The sequence below is a fragment of the Glandiceps talaboti genome, chromosome 3, assembly GCF_964340395.1.
Source record: "Glandiceps talaboti chromosome 3, keGlaTala1.1, whole genome shotgun sequence".
NCBI lineage: Eukaryota > Metazoa > Hemichordata > Enteropneusta > Spengelidae > Glandiceps > Glandiceps talaboti.
Window position 1 is genome coordinate 24,155,419 of NC_135551.1, and position 13,384 is coordinate 24,168,802.

Sequence of the window (13,384 nt, forward strand, 5' to 3'; positions counted from 1 at the left end):
TCTGTCTGCTCTGTATTGGCTTATGTAGAGATGACTGATTCAAAAACAACAATGGAAACCAGGCAGAAATGGCTTAGGACCTCCCAATTCCTTGGATTAAGTCTATTATACTCTGCTACTAATATTGCATTGAGTTAACAACACCATGAACAACATAAATTTTATAATGTTTGATATGGAAAACGCCAAGAAAACCTCGAGATGTAATATTAGTGATGCTGTCAGTAAAAAGCAATCTGCGAACATTCGACCTTGTAGTCGATATATTAATACCACATAGTTCTCAGTGATCTATCCAAGGTATATGTTGTATATATAGTATCGTATCTGACATTCCTTAATAACTAAAGTAGTTCAAATGTTGCTGACTGCTTCCTGGTCTTGATAATAAATGATATTCGTAATGATTCTGTGAAGATCTAAAGTAAAGATTGCCTTAAAAAGTTTTAATTCATACATGACTTTTAATTAATCGCAATTACAATAACAAAGGATTATGGTCGTGTTATGTGATGGTACACCAGCTCTTTGATTTCAGGAATCGTATTTATATTACATCGATATTGAATGTAGTCTCGGATACCCAGACTCTCGCCACTGGAGGCTCTGCATACGAGAGTTCCTCGGGTGGAAGAGCCCCCAGCGGTGAGATTCCCGTTGGTGGCGCTATACACGGCCTGGCTTTCGTTAACTGTTTTTGTGCAGATTCTCATGGAAATGGTATCGTTCATCAAAGTATTTGTATTAAATCCAGGTCGCCTACCCCAGGCTGCAGCTGGAATGAGACAGTTCTTCATCAATCGACCGTTCAGTCCGATCTCAAGTGGTTTAGTCAATAATGATCAACAAATATCTTACTCAAGTTACTGTTTATGGCAAAATTCGAATTCATCAGTAACGTCACAGATCAGCACATCTCCAAAGCAAAGGAATTGATTGATTGAACACACTCAGATAAAGTAGTGAGCAAAGTCAACTAATAACTTTAGTATGGCATACCCTTCCCGCCCTGCAAGGAACCCATGAGGGACGTACGGCCCTCATTTGACATCTTGTGAGACAAGCGCTGTATTAGCTAAAGGAACCATCCATTACATGTACCAGATTTAAACTGAATGCCTTCTGTAAGGGTATATAACTATATATATAGTCTTGCAATTTCATGATTTATGCAAGAAATTTATCTCTATATCTGTGATTCGTCGAGTCCCAATGAAAGTTAGTAGTCAAAAATGTTGTTGCCAGCCACGCCTACTATTCTCAGCACAGGAAAGCTTGCCATCCTCGACTTCACTCGGCTTTCGTGCCCCCTACATACCCGGGATATGGCATGTGCGTATTGAACTTCCTTCTGTCCCACCACGAATTTACACATTCCTTTAATCACTACGGGAAAATTGTCAATATTTTGTTGAGTGGCGTGCCCTCACTGTGCACTAATTATATAGAGGTCACCATTACTGATACATTGTCGCGAAATTTTCTTCATAGGCTAGGTGAGGCTTGGTCTATTTTCCATATTTTGACCACACACATTTGGGTATAAATTATAGATTATTACACTTGTTGTGTACGGCTGGCAGTCTGCGCTGCCTAGCTTGCTACACGCTGCAATGGGCAATGCGGTAATGGCGGGAATGCCACGTCATGTGACAGCTCTCGCGTGATTTAAAAATACCTCATCAAGTGAGCCACCCCTTATTACACTTGATAAATATGTGAGAGTGTATACTAGTATATATCCTGAGATACGCATATACAGAGCTAGATAAAAGATTATGTACAAGCCTTGCAACAAACAGCTAGCGGTAGTTTGTTATCGAGAGAAGTCGGAAAAGAACACGGGAAAAAAGGAGACGGTTCGAGGTCAATATAATACTTCCTAAACTTCTAATCGAAAATCGAAAAAGACACAATTTCTCTATATTCATCTGCACATGCGCATTAGTGTGTGAAATTTGAAAATGATAAGTCCATATTTGACGAAATTGAAACAATGATAATTATTTCACCTGTTTGTGAACTCCGTGCTCATTGTAAACCTATTTTAAGGCCAAGAAAAAAAATTGTTTTCTGGTGAGTTTGAATCACCTAAATACCCTGCCTCGGTCTTCTTTTTTCTCGTGTTTGTCCAGCCAATGCAGAGTGCAGATCCAAGGGAAACACAAAATAAGGTTGGCACGAAACCCCTGAAAATAGAGTCTTTCTCAGTGTAGAGCACAAGTATAAAGTTGGCATCAGATTCAGATAGCATCATATTCAGCATCAGATAGCCTCAGATCCGAATACACCCGACGGCAGTGAAGCAGAATCCTTCCCTGTAGTCAAAACGGTATTATTTCAGGTTTGAGTCCACCGAGTGTCATCGGATCTGAGGCCATCTGACGCTTAATATAACGTTCATAAGATAACGCTACCTGAATTTGAATCTGAATCTGATGCCAACTTTATACTCGTTCGATCGATTAATTAATTTTTCGGAAACGGTGATACAGACACACACACACACACACACACACACACACACACACACACACACACACATAGACACACGCACAGACACACCTAGACTTCATCGCTATATTAAAACCTTCCTTACGGAAGGTAATAATTAAGTCATTAATTCACTGTGTATATATTGGGTGATTATTCTATGGCTATCGATGTCAAATATCAAGATGTATATTATCCAGTTCCTCTTTTTGAGTCTTTTATTGCGTAGTAGATATTACCTATATATCCGACTTATATATGCTTTGAATTGGCGTGGATTTATATATACAAGAAGGAGACGTTATTAACCCCGAGTTGGAATGACAAAATATCAAACAGCTGTTGTGTAGCAAGTGTTACCATCTCAGTAGATGTAATGCGCATGCGGAGGTATATGGAGTCAGTACTAATGCAGACGATGACAATAATTGAAGGGAGGATATGGAATCATACAAATAGCATATTTTAACTTCCAAGCACAAAACAATATCGTGATAAATGATTGTAAAATCTTAACACCAGAAATTGTTCTTGAATGCACTGTATAATTGACTTTATTGACGAATAATACAACTACAGTCATTTGAGAAAAGAGTCCTGTTCCGATTGTACATGTACATGCATAATGTAAACCGTAATACAACATGTGCAATTACAAGTTGAATTGCTTTAAAGTAAATAAAAGAAAACATAGCCAATGAACGTTCTTCATGAGTAAAGTTATTTACATAACATCTATTTATATTTTGTAGGATAATAATAACTGGACTTGTGAAAATGGTGCACCAATGAGATATGCTAATTGGTCAAATGCCAATGTCACCACCACAAGGTTATTCATGTCATTAGAACACTGTGCAACGTTACGTAACTTGGTATTAGAATGTGTGTATGATCTATGGTCTATATATGGCAAGCAATGCCTTGTTCCCAACACCAAGCATATTTTTGTGAAAGACCTCCACGTATAGAGAATCATTTGGGTTCAAGTGTCATGGCCCAACTTTCTTAATCTACACAATTAATACTTATGTAAAGTATATACTCAATGATAGCATCATCTTTGTGACAAGTTTTACTTTGGAATGTGTATATAATCTACAAAAGAATCTACAAAGTATACTTTTATAGCCACCATCCATCCAAATTTGAAACTTTAGCAAAACTGAATATCGTGTACATACCGATTATGGTATGTCACCTTTGAACCAAGTTTGAATGAATTTGGGTATTCATGTCAGCAATACAGATGGAAATGGAAGTATGAATGGACGTATGGAACCCAATGTGGTATTACTTCCCCATGGGCTTCATCCATTAATTGGAGATTAATAAAACATGATATTATGTTTAAACAAAGTCATCTGCCAAGTTCAAAATAAAGAAACATCTTCTGATAGTTGTTCAATATAGTGCTTTCCATCTTCTAAATGTTTCAAAACTTCTATAACTGCACGTCTGTGAAACAATCAGATATTAGAATAACTTATATTGTTTATAATTTCAACCATAGACCCTCGTTAGTCTATGCATCTACCGAATATATAACATAGAATAATTAATACATCGATATCACAAATATCTCTATAAATTTTATTTCACTAGTCTTGTACTTCCACAAAATAATGGTTGGATTAATTTATTGAGTAAATGGAGAGATAAGAATGAGATAAATCAGTTTTACTAGTATAGTTCCTCATCATTATTCTCAAAAAAATGACAAGTTTTTATGGGGGTTTTCTACCCATATCAAGACTGAAATGCATTCAACAGTTTGATATCCTAGCTGAGATGCAATGAAAGTATATCTGTGCTCTGCATACATCTACTTGTCGTAAAACTAATGTTAAATTTGTTTTGCATTAATTTGAAGTTATCAACAATCAATATGCTATAAATGAAGCTCCAAAAATCACAAACAGGACTAATAGAAATAAAGTATGCAAATGAAGCACCAGCTTACATGACTCCATTGAATACTGTCTGCCAAAACAGCTAAATTCCCTTCTCTTTTTGTTCACTCAGGGCTCTGGGAGCGTGGATGCAAAAATGCCCCCAAATAAATAATGTGTTCTTTTGTTATTTTATTCATAATTCTAAATTACGTCTTTGAACTGTTGCGTAAGCCCTTCTTGCAGTCTTTGGTCATCAGTGTTACAATTTATTGTGTTTACAAGTCCCTGATGAAGCACACTTTAATGCATCAACTTGTTGGACATTCACAGACATTTGTATACTCAACTAAGGCAAAAAAATTTCTAGTGATTTAGTAATGAATATATGCCAGATTGAGCTTCACTTTAATCGTTCACCCTTCAAGTACAAAGGCTATTGCACATTGAAAGACGTTTTTAAAGTTTCAAGTTTTCATATAACACCAGTTATTCACTTTCAAATTGATTTTCATGCTGAGATAGCCCTGGTATTTTGGCCTAGCCACCAGAATGATACTGGATCTTTGAGCCTCTTCCATGACAGACATATCATTACCTGAAAAAGTTAATACATTGTTTATGAAAAATCCATCAAAATCACCTTCTTGAGATATACATGTTAGAAGGGAGTATTCACTAGAAAGGTATGTAACATATAAATATTTATGACTTAAACTGATAATGTAGCAACTTGAGGTTTTTGTAATGGCAGGATTGTAATTGCAGGAAGGTTTTATTGACAGAATTAACTGTTCTGTTCGATATCATGGCTTACTGTCACTATTGTACACAATGAGGTGTATTGAATCATTCACAGGTAAACTTGTATGTGTAGCTGTACACAAAACACAGTAAGAAAGTGTCATTCATTAATTTGTATTTTGTGTTAACGGGTTCCTCAATTGGCAAAATCGACCTACCATTGATAACCTCTAGACTACACTAGCTGCAACTGAACTATATTTTTAAACGGTTTTGTTAGATATAATAACTTTATATTCTCAATATTGTACACCACGTGGTGTATGGAATCATTTATAGCTAAAATTGTATGTGTATGTAAATATAACGGTAAGAAATCATAATAAATTTGTATTTTACACTACACACCTAAAAATCAGTGCCACAAGTTATACACACACAACGTAATCATTCACAAGAAATTATGTGAAACAATAGGCTGTCACCTGTTTTAATCATAGTGTCTAAGATTTAATTCAGCTGTGCTAAAAATAGGTTGCCAAGAAACCTTAAACAGATTTTATGTCATTGGCACAAATATGTGAAGTAGCCCATAAAAATTTAATGATTTCATTGCATCAATAAAACAAGAACATTTCAGTCAAAGCATTTGGAATACAACAAATCACATTTTGAAACATAAAATGCACATTTCTGATGCGATCATTTTCATTTGAACAATTTCCCAACTTGACATCTTAGGTATTTGACCAACCAAATATCATGGCAATCGGTTCAGCGGTTTATGACTTTAAGTTGTTCACACACACACACACACACACACACACACACACACACACACACACACACACACACACAGACGCCGGGCGATGCCTATAGCACTACTGAACCTCCAGTTCAGTTGTGCTAAAAAGGACCCCCAAGTTACGAACAGTACCACTTTACACATGACTTACTAATACAAATAACACTGATCCAACAATGACACAGATGTTTAGATAAAACAGCTGCCTTAATTCAAATGACATTCGGTGCACATATTCCTTAGGGTGATAACTAGAATTGATTACTGAGGTTTTGCTAAACATTATATGAATACTAATATGGCATTTGCATAATTAATGGATTTCAGTAATTTTGATTGATAATAACTTACCAATATAAAGAACACTAATCCAACAATGACACCATTGTTTACATATAACATAGAGAGAGCTCCACCAGCCCATAGTGGGCCTAGAATTGTTCCTAGATCAGCAATGCCACGACATACACCTTGTGAAAATCCTGAAAGTTGAAGGTTAGTTATATATCACCATCATGTATTGCGACAGACGTGATGTCATAGGCAAACTGGGATAGCCACAAAGTCAAACTATTTTTGATGTATGTGGTAGATTACACAACAAGTGGCTGTTTTTCAGGAATCTGTTTAAAAATTTCTTTGTTTAAACCAGTACAGTTCCATCAGTTGGCAGATTCACTTGTAAAGACCTACTTATCACATTTGACACACTACTTTTATTATTAGCCATAGTCCTGTACGTACATAGTTCTTTTAGCAATTGCACTGTAGAAAAAATTTGCAATGATCTCCATTACATTTACTCAAAGACCTCAAAATCTTAGAATGATTATTGTTTTTCTGCGTTCAATTATTATTTGCCTACAGTTAGCATTATTGTCAAATCTCTTAATTATCTTTAGTGTTATTCTTGAGAAGTCACTTTCACTTTTTGGGATATCACATTGTTTCACTTTTCGGGAAACTAATTTTTTTTTTTAAAATAAGAAAAACTATAATGCTGTTTTGAATTACATTACAAATTGAATTTCTATGTATCTCATTTAGGAATAAGTAAAGTCTTACCTTGTGTTCGTTCGGTAGTATGTTTTGAAAACATTGATGCTACGCAGACTGCAATCAGTGGCAATCCTGACAATTGTACCACAAATATGATAACGAATATTGGCAATGCAGCTGGGTGACCTTGGTGAAAATACAGTATTCAAAGTTTTAGTAGGCAGTATAGAATACTATAAGTAAAAAAACATACTGTTATATTGATATGTGTCTCCAATGTTTTTGCTATTTGTTAAAAAAAACTTTAAACAATACCTATATCTTTTTTTCTGAAAGCAACAAAAGATAAGTGCACTTTCTTTAGCTTTTGTGCACCATGCAATAAAATGTGTACCAGAGATTACAGGCACTGGCACATTCACATACTGTTGATACTTGCATTGCAGAGCAATAACAAAAAACATTATTGCATACCTGTATGCAAATCAGCTAGATTCTAATCATTCTGTGTACATGAAATCAATGTTTGAGCATCAAAATAATCAGAAAGAATTGTGGGATATTACTACACTTACAGTGTGCATCATATTGAGACACTGGTTTCAAGATTTCATATGTGTTTGCTGTATATGGTAACGTGTTGCTATGGTTTCAATATTTCACATTCCTTTTGGTGTGTTTTGCATATATGCTAATGTTGTTGGTATGGTTTCAATATTTCATATACATTTTGGTAAGTTTGGCTTATATGCTAATGCAGTTGCTATGGTTTCAATATTTCACATACCTTTTGGTAAGTTTGGCATATAACCTAGATATGCTGCTATAGATAGAAATTCAATGACGAAACCCAATAACAGCATTTTACGGTCTTCAATCTTCTTACTCAGAAATTTGATCACAAAAAACATAACCATAATCTTACAGGATAAAATGTACATACCAAGAACTTTAATATCGTGATTTGGGAAGTCAATGAAAAAGTTAATTACAGTAAAACATTATCATACATTTGTGCAAAATAGATCAAACTGTCGTTCTTGTGAAGACTGTGGCAATTAATTTGCATAAACATTTACATATCATATATATATATATATATATATATATATATATATATATATATATATATATATATATATTATATATATATATATATATATATATATATATATAATTTACATTTCAATTGATTATGTAAATATATATATCAGTGAAGAGCTGGGGAGAACACTTACATTTACATCATAAAAGACATTAATTCTTAGAATATCCTATATACCTTTTAGCTGTATGACCCTTTATAGTGGTCATATGAATGATAATTTGGTATTTATTTGGGATTTTTAATTTCTCGAACAATTTTATCATGGCTTCCTACTTGAAAAATAAACAGGAAACAACATATGCCAAGTCCATGTTTGTAACTCAATACATGCCAAAAGACGGAAGAAGTGCGTAAAATGATTGTTATTGTATTTACAATAACAAACCTTTTTACACATTTTTTAGTTTTTTGAAATGTATTGAGTTACAAGCACTGACTTGGTCTATGTTGTTTCAAGTAGGATGCCATGATAAAACTGAATTATAAATTAAAAATCCAAAGTAAATTACTCAATCATCATCCATATGGCCACTTTAAACCATGTACATGTAAATTTTCTCTTAAGTGTAGAGAGTGGTGTCAGTCTGTTCACAAATGTTTTTTAAATTGATCTTCCTTTTTAATGACTTTATTGTCTTACCTCAAAGCCAGCAACACAATATAACACACTGTTCTGCAGTTCATTAAAATTCAAATATACTTGGGTGTAGGGAGTCAGAATTGTCTGTTGAGAAACATAGAAAATAAAATAAAATGAACTAGAACTAGAACAAATAGCATCACATGGTCTGTTTGAAGTACTGCACTTTTCACCAGGGCTTATGCAATTTTGCAACCGTTTAAAGGTAGAATATGTCTGTGTCTAATTAATATATTAAATAATTAATCATATGAAATGAAAATAATAAAACATTCAGATTAGAACTGTAAAGTTCACACAATTACAATAATTTATGGAATTCACATAATTACCTAATCTGTGAGGTACGCTATGACGGGGCGCCCTCACACATGTCAAGAGGCAAGTGAGGGCGGAGCGACATGACATAACTTACAGTCTAATAATTACACAATGTGATTAAAATCTAGTGTGGTGAATACGGCTTGATTTCTTTACTTAACTTTATTTCCTTTGTTTGCTGTCATTTGCTTTTGATTGTTGTTCCAGGACTGAGCACCATGAGGAACAACACAATTGAAAAACAAACAACAAAAAATGATGGACTCAGAGGAAAATAAAGAAACCAAGCCATATTCACCAATATCATTTTTTAATCAGATTAACAATTACCATATCAAGCTTAAAGGCTCATGATACAATCCCTGTTCTTTTGTCAATGCAGAGCAATCCTTATGTCTCTTCTGCTAGGATATATCAGAAGAGCCATAAAGATTTGATAAGATAATTCCAGTTTTATTGTCTTAGACAAATGTTTTCTTTAGCTCTACCAGACAACTGTTCATCTCACCAAAGGTATACTAGTAATCCTAATCAAACTTGGCCCTTGAAGGTTGATGTGTTTTGGTGAACCTGGGACCTGAGTTCTCATGGCTACCCTCACACCTACATGTATGTGTGCTTACCTCAATACATGTCTGGTTAAACATAAAGAAAAACTGGGCAGTCAAGATCACAACAATTTCTTCTCTAATAAATTCTGAAAAACAAACAACATAGGTTTGTCATTCATGTGATGAGAATATTAAAGGTGTAGGCCTTCTCTATACTTACATCATTATCAATAGTCACACTGAAATGGGAAGTAGCACTATAAATCTGCACTTAATTTGAACTTTAATTATTTCATTTTATATTCAGCTTTTACTTGATACAAATCTTACCCTAAGGCCGAACAAAAAAAATGTGGTTCCCATTTTGGATTACATTCAATTTTAGAATAGGTGGGGTAGGTAGATTTTTTATTTTTTATTTTTTTTATAATATATATATGTTTTTTCATATGCGAGTGATTAGTTCAGGTAGTTATGTTTTCCGTTGTTATCCATATGGTCTATGTGTTATTGGTTTCTTCTCATCAGATATACAGCCATTACAGATTGGAAGAACAGTTTTATATTGTCTTTTAAAAGTTGATGTCATTTTCTGCATCCACTATTTCTGATGAGACTTCACACTTTTCGCGATTTTATTACGTTGTTCTCAAATACATAAAAAAAATGTTTAGGGTCAGCGTGAAAAACTAGGTGGGGCTGGGTAACCAGAATCAAACAAATTTTTTTGACCTAATAGCTGCAAATATTTTTGACTAATTTTTACAATTCCTAGTATGTACTCTTGTTTGGAATAATGAAATTGCTAAGTCAATAACAATAGATGAGCTAGCCTGTGAGTCAACCAGTCACTGCAAATGATTGGTCATTAAAACAATCAGTTGCTCCAATGAACCAATCAGAATTGTCTTTGTAAAATAAACTCTTACCTCTTGAGTAAGAAAATTTTCCTGGATATCTTTCAGAACCATAATGACTGGCATACAGTTTAGCTTCCCTCAGTTCAGGACTGTCCTCTTCATCAATCTCTTCCCCTTCTCCTGTTTCTGGACTGGCCGGTGTTTGATTGCTGCCATATTGACCATTAAAATGCTCATTTGACCCTTGACCCAGGACATCAGGACGAATGTAACTCTCATTCTCCTCAACACTTGATAATCCTGTGGGTACAGACTGAGAGAGTCCATCTCTGGTTGGAAAGTCTTTCAACTGTTTTATCGGTTTACCCTGACAGCTTGAACTTAATGAATCAATTCCTGAGGTTGAATTTGTTTGTTGGTTACTGTTTGTGTTGCTAGCTTGCACAGTTTCATTAGTACATGCATTTCGCATCAATGGTTCAGTTTCGTCCTGATCTGCCACATCGTTCTTTTTTTGTTCTTCGTCCTTAGCTTCTTGAGCAAGTATCAATTCCTGTTCTTCCAATGAAGGGAGATCATAGTACATGAAGAGAGTGATGAATTCCATAAGAATCCACATTCCACACATAAAGATCTGTAGATACAAGGAAATAACAAATCATGTTATCAAACTATCTTCTGGCATTGGTAGCATAGTTGATGGCATGATAGTATTCTTGACATTCGTGTATACATGTATACTTAATTGACTGACCTGGTGATGCTCTGTTAACAGAGTGAAGCTAGTCAAAACTTTGAGAAACTCATAGGTTAACTTGTGTTGAGACCATCCAGTTTTCATTTGTGCTTTACACTTAATTTGCAATCAAATAAATGGACGCTTGAATAGCAGCTTTTGAGTTCTGCCATTAGGGACCGGTCAGTTTCTTCGGCCTGGGGGGGGGGGGGGGCGGTGGATTGGTAGGGGGGGTCACCCTGTTTTTGAAATTGGCAGTAGGGGGGGTCATGCTGTTTTGAAAATTGTGGATAGGGGGGGTCATTGTGTTTTAGATTGTGATGGAAGAAAAAAAAGCCTTTCTACAATGGCATATAGCCTTGTCTGAAATGTGGTACATGTCAATATTTGTTCTTGTCCCTGTTTCTTACATGAATTCTTTAACATTACTTATTAGTTCAAACCTAACTATACATATTCATATACATGTACCGGTATTACCTACCTACCACACTAGTTACAGAACATGTCATGTAAATGCTTGGCTGTTTCACAATCAATGCTTCGCTTATATTGCAGTTTGGGGCAAAAGTGAACTTGAAGGTTTCGTAATGGTAATTTTCATAGATAGTTTATAAATGAAGTGAATCTAAATTGTTCTACTCCTCATGCTATTGACACTACAAATCACCACATCTCATCAGATTCCAGTTACTATTATACACTAGGTATGACCACCTAAAGTTCTCTAACATACCGGTGACCTTATTATACATGCAATATTAATGCCCCTATATACTAATGTTACATTCCATTTTATGTGATATGAGAAACTCATTTAAAAACGTTTTATGTTAGCTTTTCGAAGCTTGGATATATTACCTCAAAGGTTATGAATAACCTAAACATTGCCTTAGTATCTCAACCAAAAAACTCCAGATCTGCCAGGGGGAAAACCCCAAGGACTCCCTCACCCCCAGAGGTCACTCATACATTCAACCAACAATCAGATGCACCAACAACCTTTTTACTGTCATAATGGTATTAAACTTTTCTTAAATATTTTCACCCTATTCTAATTTAATATGATATTGTCTTTTCAAGATCTGAAACGTTTTTGCCAAGATAGTCTAAAATTGCCTTAAACTCCAAATCTCCCCTACCAATGATACTACCATTATAGATGTGCTGACCTTTACTACATGTATATAATGATGCCATTTAAACTTTTTAAGAACATATTTCAACCCTTAGTGTAAGTTATAAAGAATAGTTTCTGATACTTGCTGTCTTCTAAAGCATGGATTAAGTTATTGCTTGAAAGGGTCTGAATATTGGCTTTAAGAGTAAAAATCCTCCAGGATTTCTAGAGGGAGACCCCCCTCAGACCCACCACATGAGGTGGACATATCCCAGTCTCAAGCTCTTCCCCTCTTACTGTCAAGATGCTATCAAAGTATATTTCAAAAGTATTTCAACCCTGTGTAGTTGCTTTTAACATGTTGGTGTTGGAAATTATTGTCTGAAAGGGTCTGAATAGTCTCAAAATTGACTTTTCAGAGTTAAAAACCTCCTGGGCTTCTAGGGGGAGACCCCCTAGGACCCCCATAACAGATGTACATATTCCCTTCTCAAGCTTTCCTACCTTTCACAGCCAAGATGCTATTAAACTCCTTTTCGAATATATTTACCCTGTGTAGTCAATAATTATAAATATGATAGTGCTAACCTGGGATCTTATAAAGTAGATGCAAGACAGTCAAGCAGTCCACACTGAGTCATGATAAAAAAATACCTGTCATGCGAATATTATATATGGGGGGGGGGGGGGGTCATCATGTTTTAGAATTATGTGATAGGGGGGTCAGCCTGTTTTTGGTTTTACAGATAGGGGGGGTCAGTGACTTTTTGTCGGCCCGATTTAAGAATCCACCGCCCCCCCCCCAGGCTGGAGAAACTGACCGGTCCCTTATTGTATAATTTATTTAAATTTATATATTCTTCAGTGAGTAGAATATCAGTATCACAGATACCCCTTTAAATGTAAAATAATACTTATATTTATAATTATAATTATAATTATAATTATAATAACAAAGTGTATTAATAATATTTATTAATAATATTTACTTCTCCACAGGGCTTCAGGTACTAACAACAGTCATCCCAGGCATGGATCTAAAGTAGCACAACAACCCTGTATACTTCTTCAACTCTCTGAGGAGCCTATGATACAGTCCATTGCAGCCTTTATGA